Consider the following 14,441-nt stretch of genomic DNA (forward strand, 5'->3'; position numbering starts at 1 on the left):
ACTTCATCTAGGAGCCCAATGTTGGGACAGAGGGAAAAATGAGCCTCTCCTGAAATTAAATGATAAAAGGATCAAGAAAGAAGAGTTTAGTCATCCACCATTAAATGGTTTGTGAATGTGCTGCTCTCAGAGATTTAGGAAACACCTAAAACCAATCAAAGGTGACTTGGATATAATTTCAGAAAGATTTGATAGGAGTGAGTCTAAAGTCTACTATTCATTATAGTCTACTATTCATAATCTAATTACATAGAAGTTTAAAAACTTTTTTTTAAACACAAATAATCCATGTCCATTGAAGAAAATTTACAAAATACAGAAAAGTGAAAAAAATAATAAAAAGCACCCAAAGTTCCACGTTTACCACCAAAATATGAGACATCTGTGCTGTTATGAAGGTTGATGAAGGAGAAAATGAAAATAACAGCCAGGAGTGTTCAAAAGTTAACTGTCATGTGACACTAAACCATGTATAGTACTGGGATCTGGTGGTCACTTTCATATACATGCCTGGACTTCTGTCCTCTTAGGCAACCCCTCTTCACCTCTCAGGAATATTATGAAATTTATCCATACATGCACAGAATAGTGTTGTACAAGAATATACTGTGACACCATCTCAAAAAATTAAGAAAAGGTATCTAGTAAAATTTAATACCCATTAGTAATAAAAACTTTCAGCATACTAGGAATGGAAGAGAACTCTTCAGTCTGATAAAGGGCATGTATCGCAAAAAGCTCAGCTAACATCATAATGGTGAAATATTGAATGCTTTCATCCAAGCTCACCACTCTATTCCATATTGTACTAGAGTCCTTAGGCATCGCAACAAGGTAATGAAAGGGAATAAAAGAAGCTATATGAATGGCCATATAACACATGAAAAGGTGCTCAACATCATTAGATACCAGGGAAGGGTAGATGAAGCTACAATGAGATACTACACATCCACTAGAATGGCTTAGAAAGTGTGATAACAGAACACCACTACAGTGATAAACATAAGTGAATTATTTAGACATGCAGCAGCATAATGAATCATTAAACCACCGTCTGAATCTTAAGAGTCCTATCACACTGTCGCTCACCTTGGTTTCATTCATTCATTTAATCTCATACCAACACTATAAAGTAGATACTGTTATCCCTCTTTTAATAATGAAAAAGATTCATAGAGGAAAAGTAATCTCCAAGATTATATTAGTTCATTCAATATTTACTGAGCACATACTGTTTGCCGACAGGCAGTGGAGCATGTGCTGAGGATATAATGTTAGCAAAACTAGACCCAGTCCTTCCTCTACACAATACTGCCAGGTAATATGATGGGCCTGTCATGAAAAAAAAAAATAAGACCACCACTACCTTTAAGTTCAGAGTCCAGCTGTACACCAGAATCTAACACAACATCAACTATACTTTAATTAGAAAAAAAAATTTTTTTAAAGAAGTTCAGAATCTAGCAGAAGAAACTGGCAGATAACCATTTACGGTGCAGTAAACGCAATTACAAATTAACACAAAGTGTTCTTACAGGTATATGCAAAGTGCTGTGTGTACTCAAAAAGGGAAATGACTGATAATTCTGCAGAGTTGATTGAAGCCAACCTGGCAAACATTTGAGCTGGTAATGTAACAACAGACAGAATGCCTTCAGGCACTGAGGTAGAGTGGAAGGACTTGATTTGTAACTAAATACACGTGGCTAAGATGCCTGCTCAGGATTTACATTTGTGAAATGTGAATACCCAACAACTTGAAGGGTTGTTGTGAGAACTGGAAATAATACCTGTAAAGATCCAAGCACATGCAGAAGACACTCAATTCACAGTAGCTTTTAGTTTTGGAACAAATCACTGGTGACAGTCATCTTGCTAATATACATCCCCTGCTGTAAATTTGTGTCAATCCCAGAAAGTCTCACCTCTCAATACAAGAATATGATTCACTTTCTGAGGCCGAAAATCTTAAGACTCTATCTTAAACCCATGGCAATCTGCTGGCTTTTGACCTTTCTCCTCATCTGAACATGACCTGAGCCCCAATATATGAGACTGTGGGTAAAGTAGAGTTGGCTGTCTCAGTTAGACTGGCTTATGGAAGGTTAGAGGCTGGGACCCAGAAACATTCGGACCAGTGGGAGTAGCAGCCACTCTGCACTGTGCCTCTTTGCACAAAACCGCTCAGAACATGCACTTTATCAGCTGTCTCCTCTGTACCCAGCTCACAGCAACACTCACTTTAATCTGTATCAGATACCCATATCGGTCTACAAATTTCCAGAACAGGGGTTAGCAATAAGTATTAAATTAATCTGAGAGAGACAGCCCAGTAAGGGAAGGACCAAAATGGCAGAACTTTTTCGATACACAGAGGCTCTTCCCGTGGTGCCTGCATCCAAGATTTTAATATAGATAATGCGATAGGCCCAGTATCCTTCCTGGTGGCACAGCACACAGGTTAGTGCGGCTGAACATTGAGGCATTTACAAAACAAGAGCTCAGAAGTTGTTTGCAAGGCTGACCAGCTCTTTATTGACATTTCCAGTCAGAGTGGAATAATTACAGCAAGAGCGACCAGAGTGCTGACCTCTCCTAACCACATGGGTTTATATGTGCACAGCTGACTGACAAACTAACGCAGAAGGGTGTCTGCATGGTTTAATCATCAGGGCAAACACTGCAGACGACTCTACAAGGAGCGCGGCACACGGAGAGAGAGCGGGCTCGCACTGCGTCACAGGGCACAGCGGCTGTGGGCGGCGCTGGACAAATTACATAGAGCTCTCCAAGCCTCAGCTTCCTCGCCTATAAAGTGGGATGATGCCCTGCAGGATGCTGTGAGAGTTACATCATGTAGACAGGTGCCTGGCACAGCGCCTTGTGGGTAGTGGACACCTAGTAAATGGTCATTTCTGTTACTTAACTAATGTAAGGCATGGTCGTCTATAGTTTGGGGGGAGCCAAGGGAAAGATATATACTAAGAGTGGATTGTTTTGTTGGATAGAGGCCATGTTAAATGGCTTTTAGCCTGTGTACATGGAGTTCAGTGAAGGGTGTGTGTGTGTGAGAGAGAGAGAGAGAGAGAGAATATGAGAATATGTACTAAGTGAGTGGAGGATATCAGAAGAGAAGGGAAAAAGAGCTTTGAGAAGAAACACGTACGTCTTGTTCCTAGACCATAAGCTATTTGAAGGCAAGGCCTCTGCTTTATTTTATTTCACTTTCAGCCCTGTTTTTAGTCACTGTTCCATGCTCCATCAGAATCTACCATAACGCCTGGCACCCAGCAGGCACTCGGTAAACATTTCCCGGACCAGGCGCTGCACTCTCACTTGCAGGCGTGGCTGTGACTAAACACAGGAAAAGGAAGCCAGCGGTGGTGGTGAGGGACACTTGCCAAGCGGTGGCTCTGACACGCAGAAGTGCCCTTTGTCCCAGCAGTTGAGTCACTGTACCACTGCACTGGAGCACTGTGACAGGTTCCATTGACAACAACAATAATGACATGAGGTCATTCCCCCAACAAAGCAATAAACCCCAGATGGAGGCTCCAAATCCTAACACAGGTCACCCTCTACGCTAATGAGCAGATCAGGCGCATTAAATACTTTACCGGTTCTAGGTGTTCCGTATACACTGTTCCCATTAATCCTCAGGACAGCCCTATGGGAGGTAATAGTGATAGCTGATAGGTAAGAAAATGAAATTCACAGGGGTTAAGTAACTGGCCTGAGGTCAAATACTTCACCAGGTTTCAAACCAATGCCCTTTTCACATACTTGAAGTAGAATACACATACAGAAAGGTGTGCATAAGTGTATAACTAAATTTTCACAAACTGAGCACATTAATGTAACCACCGCCCAGATAGGAAACAAGTCCCCTGTACTCCTATCTCATCACTCCCCCGCTCCAGTGGTAGCCAATACACTCACAAGTCTATATGAGTTTTACCCAGAACACTTGACGACAATCTCTCCTCCCACTGAATCCTTAGGTTTTTCTTATGTGTACCACCCATCTGGAATTTCCCAATACTCTCTTGTAGTGTCAACTATTTGTTCCTTTACGTATCTTGTCTTTTTAATTATTACTATAAATTCCTTGAGGCCAGGGTTTTTATACTTTTTACATCCCCCTAGCACATCTAGTATGAAACAATTACTCCAAAATACATGTACCTAACAGTTATTTTCTGCTTTCTACACACATCTGATGCTATTTTAAGCACTCTACCTGATTTCATTTAATCCTCCCAACAACCCAATCATCTCCCTTTTACATATGACAAAACTGAGGCATAAAGAAGTAACTGGCCCAAGGTCACACAGGGGGGGATGGAGTAAGGTTCAAACTCAGGCATCATTACTCCAGGGCATGCATAGATTGGAGGCCTCTCATGATTTTGTCCCCTTTTCATAAATTGTGTCCTAAAGTATAAAACACATGTAGAAAGAAAACCACATAAATCACACATTTAAAGTTCAACAAGTTTTCACAAAGTGAAGACACTTAGGTAACTCACACCTAGATCAAGAGACAACATGGCCAACAGCCCGGAAGACCCCTTCACGCCCCATCCCAGTCACTAAATACCCCCCCAGGGTACCCACTGTCCTGATTCCTAACACCATATATTAGTTTACCTGTTTTTAAACTATATAAATGAACCATACAGTATGTCCTCTTTATATTCACGACAGTCATTCATTCTGTTGCATGTCGTATGATTAATGTGTACTGTGGTATTGTATTCAATTGTGTGAATGTGACATAATTTATCCATTCTGGTGTTATTAGACAGTTGATATATTCTAGATTTGCATAACTGTAGCTAGTGCTTCTGTGAACATTCTTAATGTCTTTTGGCATATGCATGTATTTTTCTTGGGTACATACCCAGGTGTGGAACTGTTCTGTCCTTGAGTATGCAAAGTGACTGCACCAGTTTACATTCTCATTTGCAGTGTTTGAGAGTTCTGGTTGCTCTACATCTTTGCCACTTGATATTGTCCATTCTTTTCAGTTTAGCTATGCTGGTGGATGTGTAGTTGCATCATATTGTGGCTTTAATTGGGCTTTCACTGATGACAAATGACGGTGTACACCTTTTCATATGTTTATTGGCCATTTGGATATCCTCTCTGTGAAGTACCTTTTCAAGGCTTTTGCTGATTGAGTGATCTGCTGTTTTGTAGAAGTTGATTTGTAGAAGTTCTTTATATATTCTGGATATGAGTTTTTTGTCAGATGTATCTATTGTAAATATCCTCTTTCACGCTGTGGCTTACCTTTAACTCTCTTTTTTTTTTTTTTTTTTTTTTGCGGTACACGGGCCTCTCACCTTTGTGGCTTCTCTGGTTGCGGAGCACAGGCTCCGGACGGGCAGGCTCAGCGGCCATGGCTCACGGGCCCAGCCACTCCGCGGCATGTGGGATCCTCCCAGATCGGGGCACGAACCCGTGTCCCCTGCATTGGCAGGTGGACTCTCAACCACCGCGCCACCAGGGAAGCCCACCCTTAACTCTCTTAATAGTATCTACTGATTAACAGGCAATCTTAATGGAGTCTAATTTATCAGGTTTTTTTTCCCTTTATAGTTAGTACTTTTGGGGTCTTGTTTAACATGCGCTTTTTTTTTTAGGGACTGCCCCTCATTAGAGATTCCCTAGTGGGACTAAGCAGTCAAGGTTCTCTGCCTTCCTGGAGCCACATGAGCTAAGCTAAGCCACTGCAAAGCTCTTTCCCTGGAATTCGACTCCTTTGAAAATAAAATTGAAGATGGTTATCATTCACTCATGACAACGGTAGCACTGGAAGAAACCATCTGCAAGTCCTTGTCAAAGACCCAAATGCTGTTCTAGCTCCTGTCCTTTCTGCAGCTGGCTTTTCGGTTTGATTTCTTAGCCTTTCCTTCAATTCTGTGAGCACACCCTCCTCCCCAATCCCCATATCCTTTCAATAAACCCTCCTTTTTTATTTCTAATTAGGCAGAATCTACTTCTTGCAGAATCTACTACTTGCAAACAAAAAAATCCTATCTATTCCTTTCTTCGCTCTCTCTCTTTTTATATATGGCACTAAGCACAGAAGTATAGCTTGATCCGTTTCACACACTTTCATGATTCCAGTATAATTTTTGAAAGCTATGAGCTTTCTGGCATCCCAGAGCTGGCTCTGCCTTGACACTCACCACATTAGGAAAAACAATGGCATTTTCAACTCATTGGCTCTTAGGGAAATGAAGAAGGGGAAATCTAGCTAAAACTGGACATTCTCCAGTAAAGCTGACAATAAAAAGGTCAAATAGGGCATGAACCCCTTAACAAATTATCAAGCAAAGGCAGCTCTGTAGCTGTGCCTAAGCATGATAATTACTATCTCTTCTAGCTGGTAGGTATAATAACGAGCACTGATAATTTAAATGGGAGAGCAAACAATACTTTGGGTAGAATATTGTTTGAATAAGGAGCACTTCTAAAAACCAAATTTATCCTGAAAAGCCAATCTACAGAAACACTGTTAAAACTGGAAGGGTGGGCTTCCCTGGTGGCACAGTGGTGGAGAGTCCGCCTGCCGATGCAGGGGACACGGGATCGTGCCCCGGTCCGGGAGGATCCCACGTGCCGCAGAGCGGCTGGGCCCGTGAGCCATGGCCGCTGAGCCTGCCCGTCCGGAGCCTGTGCTCTGCAAAGGAAGAGGCCACAACAGTGAGAGGCCCGTGTACCACAAAAAAAAAAAAAAAAAAAAGAAAACTAGAAGGGTGTCTGGGGAATCATCTCAGCGATTGCTCTCTTAGACCGTTCACATTTCACAAAATATGAGCACGGGCCAACATTAACAAGAGAGATTTTAAAAAAACAAACAGAGACTTCCCTGTTGGCACAGAGGGCCCGGGTTCGATCCCTGGTCAGGGAACTAGATCCCACATACATGCCACAACTAAGAGTTCGCATGACACAACTAAGGAGCTGGCCTGCCACAACTAAGCCTGGCACAACCAAATAAATAAATAAATGTTAAAAACATAAATTAAAAATTTTTTTTAATTTAAAGTAAAAAAAGAAACAGAAGTTATAACTACAAATTAGTCTAAAATGGTAAGCCATACACATATTGCACTGAAGTAATTATAACATTAGGCATTCCAGATTACATCTTTGGGCAGTGTTTTCAGAACCTGCAGTGCTGTCTTCAGTGTGACCCAAGTGGTGGCAAATCTTTATTCCTCGAGGTCAACTGGGTTTGATTTTTCAAAACAGTCAAAACTCACTAGGAGTCAAAGCTGTTGAGTAAATGTCTATAAATTTATTTCCTTTTTTAAAAAAAGAGACAATGCAACATAGCAGTTAAGAGTACTGACTTTTAGGGCTTCCTTGGTGCCACAGTGGTTGAGAGTCCGCCTGCCGGTGCAGGGGACACGGGTTCGTGCCCCAGTCCGGGAGGATCCCACATGCCGTGGAGCGGCTAGGCCCGTGAGCCATGGCCGCTGAGCCTGCGCGTCTGGAGCCTGTGCTCCGCAATGGGAGAGGCCACAACAGTGAGAGGCCCGCGTACCACAAAAAAAAAAAAAAAAAAGAGTACTGACTTTTAGAGAAATCTGGATTCTGACACTTGCTGATGTGTGATCTTGAATACAAAACAGTCTATTTGAGCCTCAATTTCTTTATGCATCAGAAGGGACTAACAAGCAAGAAGGATATACTCCATAGCACAGGGATATATAGCCATTAGTTTGTAATAACTCTAAATGGAGTATAATCTATAAAAATATTGAATCACCATGGTGTACACCTGAAACTAATATAACGTTGTAAATCAACTATACTTCCGTAAAAAATAAGGGGGGGCGGCTAGCAGTCTATCTGATGGGTGTGGCTGGTAAATTAGATAATGTAACTGAAGCTATTATATCTTTAACTTTTATTATTATGACTAAGGAAGGAGAATGACTTTTGTTTATGGAATGTGAATTGGTTCTGAAAGGGCTTCCCGAAAAGAAGTTTACAACTTTTATGCATTAGCATAGTCATTTGTGAGTGTCAAGACTTAAACTGTCTCTGGATTTATGCAATCCAGCTCAGACCCAGAAATTATTTTTAAAAGGACTCTGAGCACACAATCACAGAGTCCATGTACTAAAGCTGGGATATTTATTCACAGGTGGCTTCTTGGTGACCGACAAAGCCTAGCCACTCATGCTCTAATTCTAAGTTCATCTCTAGCAACTCGTGGGAGGTGAAGCAGGCCGTGAAGACAGGTTAACTGTGGTGAAGGGAAAAATGAAAGAACTGATGGAGGAAACAGAAATTCTCAAGGGACAACCAGATTCACCCAGAGACATGTTTTACCCAAGGACATATAAAGTGAGGGACTCTGGGAGGATTAGGGACAAAAAGGCTGATTTAATAAGCAAAAATCAGAATTTCAAAGTTCAGAAGGGCTGGTTTCTAGCGTAGTGCTAGCCAGGTAGAACAGGCTGGTCTTCTGGTAGAAAAACTTTATTTGGTTCAGCAACTGGATTAGCAACCTTTCCTTGGTGTTTGCCTAAAATTTTGCTCTGCTCTGCTTCTGTGGGAACAGAAACAGGTCATCAAAACGTCCACAAAATTTTGTTACCTTGACCCCTGAGCCTTAGGGTCCTTATCAATAAGATGAGGCAACTCATGCCTACCTCACAGTACTATGCAAGTTAAGTGAGATCTCATAAAAAGCATTTATTACAGTGTCTGGCACATAGCAATTGCCTGATAAATACAAATTACTATTATTATTGGCTTTATACAAAAAGATGCCAAATATTTGGAGCTGAACTATAAGGAAGATAATAATCTATAGACTGAGAGAAAAATTAGTTCTAGTCTGGATAATTCTAGAATTTTCTGAATCCTGAATTTTGAGCAATTGCTATTATAGCTTCAATGTATATTTTCTTAAAATACATTCTCTATACCTTTTTATCTATCTACATATGTCATACAATTTTACTTCATTAAAAGAACAAAATAATCACTTAATCAATTATCCTTGATAAAATCTATTCATAAATAGCTGGGTCTTATGCTCTGCAGATCTGACACTTTCTTGAAGTTGCAGAGCTGGAGGATGACGTTCCACTGTGGAACCATCAATCCCCTGGACCATGTGTGAAGCTCAGGGATCTGGCTCTGCTTTGATCATGACTGTATCTAAGGGCACAGGGTTTGTGGAGGAGATATCCTTCAGAGGGAAAAACAGGAACTGTTCACTTTGTCATCACTGCCTCTTTCACATAATAGGTAAATGTAAATTTCCTACAGAGAGTCAGGGATAATGTGCCAAAGACAGGAAGAGACTGGGTCAAAGGTGTCATCTTGTTTGAGAATCCCCCACTGATGACCACCCTCACATTTCAAAACGATGGCTCTCAAATCATTTTATGTCCATGGTCACTTTGAAAGAGTGATAAACCAAGAGGCCACATATTCAGGGCCTGCATTACGGCTGGAAGACCTGTCCTTCTGCCACTCGGAGAATCCATTTAATACCCATAGGCCTCAATTTCCACATCTGTAAAGTAAAGGGTTTGCATTAGATGATCCTGAATTTGTCTTGTCTTTAAAACCCTATAATTCATATCCATTCTTCTACTTTTTTATTGTGAAAGAGAACAGTGTAAGCCACCTCTCTTCGACTAGAACAAAGGATATGACATTGCTTTGATGAGATCACAAATAAAAGAAATGATAAAATATGAATTCATGTTAAAGATAAAAATATACAGTGCCATCCTGCAGTCATTACCAGAGAGCTGTCTGCTCACCGTGTGATGTGCCTGCTTGTCATACGCTCTTTCTCTCTCATCTATGGCAATGAAGGAAAAATAGCTGTGAACCCTCAAAAAGGGTCATTCAATACCAACTTAGGAACTGTCAAGACTAACCAGAGCTGCAGACAGATAGAGCGCCTCTGTGGTCAACAGGTGAGTAATGGCAGCCTCAGGGGCAGGTGGTGAGGTTTAAATTATATAGGACTGAGAAGTCTAACTGGCCTCTAAATAGCTAATTATCCAGGTGTTGTTCATGAGCTAATCATGGATAACATTTATTGAGTACTTACTATATGCCTGGCCTTAAAGCCATGTGCTGTACATATGTATGTGTGTGTGTGTGTGTATACACACACACACATACATATAATCTAAATATTTGATTATCACTCCTATTTTATGGGCCAGGAAACTAGGGCTACAGAAGCTCAGGGTCCTGGCCATGCTACTCAACCAAATTGTATTGACAGCTCTTTCACAGTGAAGATGAACAGGAAATCTATTTCCTTTCCCCTGTGCCTTTTTTCCTGGTCCAGTAATTCACATCCTTTTCTCTCAGGCCTGAAAAGTCCCGAGAGATTGGCTGGCTTGGGAAGTTTGATACTTGATCTACTCTTTTTTTTTTTTTTTTTTTTTTTTGGTTGCACTGGGTCTTAGTTGCAGCAGGCAGGCTCCTTAGCTGAGGCAGGCGGGCTCCTTAGTTGTGGCTCACAATCTCCTTAGTTGCGGTTCCAGGGCTCCTTAGTTGTGGCTCACTGGATCCTTAGTTGCAGCACTTGGGTGGGCTCCTTAGTTACAGCTCCAGGTCTCCTTAGTTGAGGCTTTCCAACTCCTTAGTTGCAGCACATGGGCTCCTTGGTTGTGGCATGTGAACTCTTAGTTGTGGCACACGTGTGGGATCTAGTTCCCTGACCAGGGATTGAACCAGGGCCTCCTGTGTTGGGAGCACAGTCTTTTCTTTTTTTTTTTGCGGTACGCAGGCCTCTCACTGTTGTGGCCTCTCCCGTTGCAGAGCACAGGCTCCGGACGTGCAGGCTCAACGGCCATGGCTCACGGGCCCAGCCGCTCCACGGCATGTGGGATCTTCCCGGACCAGGGCACGAACCCTTGTCCCCTGCATCGGCAGGCAGGCTCTCAAACACTGTGCCACCAGGGAAGCCCGGGAGTGCAGAGTCTTATCCACTGCGCCACCAGGGAAGTCCCACTCTTTAACTTTTTAAAAGTGTTTTCCTCTAAGCACCAAATGGTTCGGTGACTACCTCTGTCTCCCATGATCAAGTCAACTGGTAGCACTGATATCCCTAGAGTGCTTGTTATGTGTCAGGCATTAGTGCATGCATTTGGGTGGAACAGCAAGTGCATGTAAAGCACTTGGGGAACAGAAGAAAGCAAGCTTGTAACTGAGATTACCACTTCTTGCAAGATAGAGCTGAATTTGTATTGCTTTACATATTGCACCTAGTTTTATACCAATCAATCAACAGTTAAAGAAGTAGAACAGCATACTGGACAGAGCAGCAGAATAGGAGAGAGTGGAAGAACATGGGCATAGGTCTCCATCACCCCCATTCCTGCCCAACCATCTCTGCTCTGCTCTCCTTCCCGCCCCCAACACTGGGATAAAACCTTGATACTGAGAAGCACCAAATGTCAAGGGGTGTTTCTAATTCTGGAGGGAAAAAAGGAGAAAAAGCTGAAATATCTCTTCATGGAATTAAAAACAATAATAATTTTTAAATCATACTATGTGCCAGGCACAGTGAAAAAACTTTTTTTAGTTGATCTTATTTGCCTCTCACAAGAATCCTATGAGGGCGATACTATTATCAATGCCACATAAAAGAGGAAGAAAATGGGGCACCCAGAGGTTAAATAAAATGCCCAAGGTGTCCAGTTAGGAAGCGGCAGAGCTGAGACTGAAGAGAGGCTGAAAACACCGAAACTGAAAACAAGGGGTTTGCTTTGTAAAGAATTTTGTTAAAGTGGTATTTGTTCCTAGCAGCTCTAGAAAAAGGCAAATCCCTAGGAAACCAAGAGACTCCTTACAGCCAACCTTCTCTGGAACTAACTAGCCAGGAGACATCAGATAGGAAAGCACCATAACCCATAGATAACCTTTGTTGTGTCTATTTTTGGTAAATGAAGGAGTGGTCAATTTATATCGCCCAGTGAGACACACGAGCCTTACGGCTTGGCTGCTTGTTATATCCCAACACAGTTATTTCCTGGTCTTTGGCCAGCACAGCATATACCATATTATCTCCGCCTAAGTCCGTGAATGAGCAAAATGGATGTGTGTGTGTGTGTGTGTGTGTGTGTGTGTGTGTGTGTGTGTGTGTGTGTGTGTGTGTGTGTGTGTGTGTGTGTGTGTGTGTGTGTGTAGGATTTATGCAGTGTAGGCACAAAGCCACAGGCACTCCTTGCATTCTCGGCGCACATTCCTTCCTCCCCATAAAGAAGAGAGATCATGTGATTGTTTTAGTCATTCTTCTCTTCCTGAAACGGCTTTGGGACAGATACAGTCTGGCTGGGGTTTAAGCTCCCAACTGGACCAAGCATAAAGGCAGGCTACTGACACCCTCTGTGTCTGTGGGTGTTGGTGAGAAAAGGAAGCAGGGACAACTCTGCAGGAAAAGGCTGTCCTTTGCCATTAAAGCTGAACTCTCAAGGGAGAGGATCAGAAGAGAAACTTTACCTGTCTCACCCACCCATATGCCCTCTCTATACCTGTTCTCAAGATAAACTGAGGCTGCTTTGGCTTTTTGAAGCTCCTGATTTCATGCTTTCTACTGAAACTTAATTAGTAAAACTCCCTGAAGCTGCCTCCCCTACAAACTGCAAATTCACTGAGACCAAAAGGAGTTGTATCTTCTAATTCAATCTCTTCCCACCCCCAACGCCTCCTGTACCTGGCTGATGAGCATCCATCACACCTCCAACCTAAGGAATTCTTGCTCTTCCCTCCTGGCGTCATCTAGACTAGGCTTGCTGTTTAAAATCAAATTGCTCCTGGCTGTTTAATCATGTAATAGCTAGCTCTGGTTTCATGATGCATTGGCCTGTATTGATCATAACTGTATTGGTCTACAGGAACCTGCCAATCCTTTTGAAAATCAGTACCTGTCTGGTTTTTAAGGCAAAGAGATTTCTGGAGTCCAGTCATCTTTCCGTGTATTTATAATCACCTTTTGGTGGCAACCTCTTTGTACCATTACTCAACACTTCGGGTAAGAATTCTGCTTAAGAAACTTGTCCTTGCTTGTGAAGCCTGGCAGTCAAAAAAGAAAGACACTTACTGGCAAATTAAATAAAAAGACACAGCCCAGGGGCTTCCCTGGTGGCCCAGTGGTTGAGAGTCCGCCTGCCGATGCAGGGGACACGGGTTCGTGCCCCGGTCCGGGAAGATCCCACATGCCGCGGAGCAGCCGAGCCCGTGAGCCATGGCCGCTGAGCCTGCGCGTCCGGAGCCTGTGCTCCACAACGGGAGAGGCCACAGCAGTGAGGCCCCCGTACCGCAAAAAAAAAAAAAAAAGACACAGCCCATGTTTTCACTGCTCTTCTTACCTTCACCTCTTCTTCCTCCTCATCTCTTTCTCCCTCCCTCTCTCTCTTTCTTTCCTTCTTTTTTGGTCCACCACTTCCATTCTTTATACTGTCTTCTAAAATCTCCTTCCAAGGCCTTGCTCCATTTCACGGATTGTGACACAAGAGGCTAATCGGTCCAATCAAGGAAAATGAAAACCTATCGAATGATCAGATCAATGACCAGAACCCAGGGTTTTTGGTTTCGTTTTAATTTCTTGAAGCATAGTTTGGGTGTGGAGTGGGATGGTAGAGAAGAAAAACAGGGAGAGCCAATCTGAAGACCCTTGAGGGCAGAGACTGTGATATAATCACCTTGCACTCTCCATAGAGCCTAAGTCAGCCACACAACAGTGTTTAGTGAGTGGCTTCAATATAAAGAACCAGTGGTGACCAAAACAGACTGGGTGCTTGCCTCAGAGAGCCCTCAGACTCATGATGAGAGAGAAAATTAATTGAAAAAAAGAAAGAAAGAGAGAAATAGATCACTACAAACTTTGATAAGTGTGGTGAAAGAAAAGAACACACTATCAGGGAACATATGCCCAGTCCTGATCTAGCCTGGGGGTCAGAGTAGGCTCCCTTGAGGAAGGGACACTGAAACAGAGATACAAAGTCTGAGTAGGAGTTAAGGGAGTTGCAAATTATAAGACGGTCGGCAAAGCAAAGGGCTTTCCTACTTCTGAAACAACTGGAGTACCACTTTTTTTGTGTGGGGGAGAGACATGAAAGAAATCTTAGGAATGTCATCCAAATCTTTCATTTTAACATGTAATAGAATTCAAATCCTCGTATGAGCTGCCGAAGGCCACTCCACCTAGAACTAGACCCTGGGCTCCTGGCTCCCAGCCCAGAGCTCCCTGGAGCACGCTGTGGACTACACGGCAACAAGAATGGCATTTCAGTGACCACAATGGACTTAAAGGCAGTGACGGATGGGACTCTGAGACATAAAGATAGAGGGCTTATCCCATATTCAAATGGTATGTAATGGGCTGGGGATAAAAGGTTTTTAAAATTGAACTTTTAGGGCTTCCCTGGTGGCTC

At 42.7% G+C, this 14,441-nt stretch overlaps 1 protein-coding gene across 11 annotated transcripts in view; it reads right to left on the reverse strand.

Moving 5' to 3' along the window:
* STON2 (stonin 2) overlaps positions 1 to 14,441 on the reverse strand; it is a 136,652-nt gene that overhangs the window by 45,891 nt on the left and 76,320 nt on the right. The gene's annotated exons all lie outside the window — the stretch shown is intronic.

Source organism: Delphinapterus leucas, chromosome 2 (assembly GCF_059928025.1).
Source record: "Delphinapterus leucas isolate spDelLeu-1000000601 "Yukka" chromosome 2, BTC_Dleu_Yukka2, whole genome shotgun sequence".
NCBI classification, from domain to species: domain Eukaryota; kingdom Metazoa; phylum Chordata; class Mammalia; order Artiodactyla; family Monodontidae; genus Delphinapterus; species Delphinapterus leucas.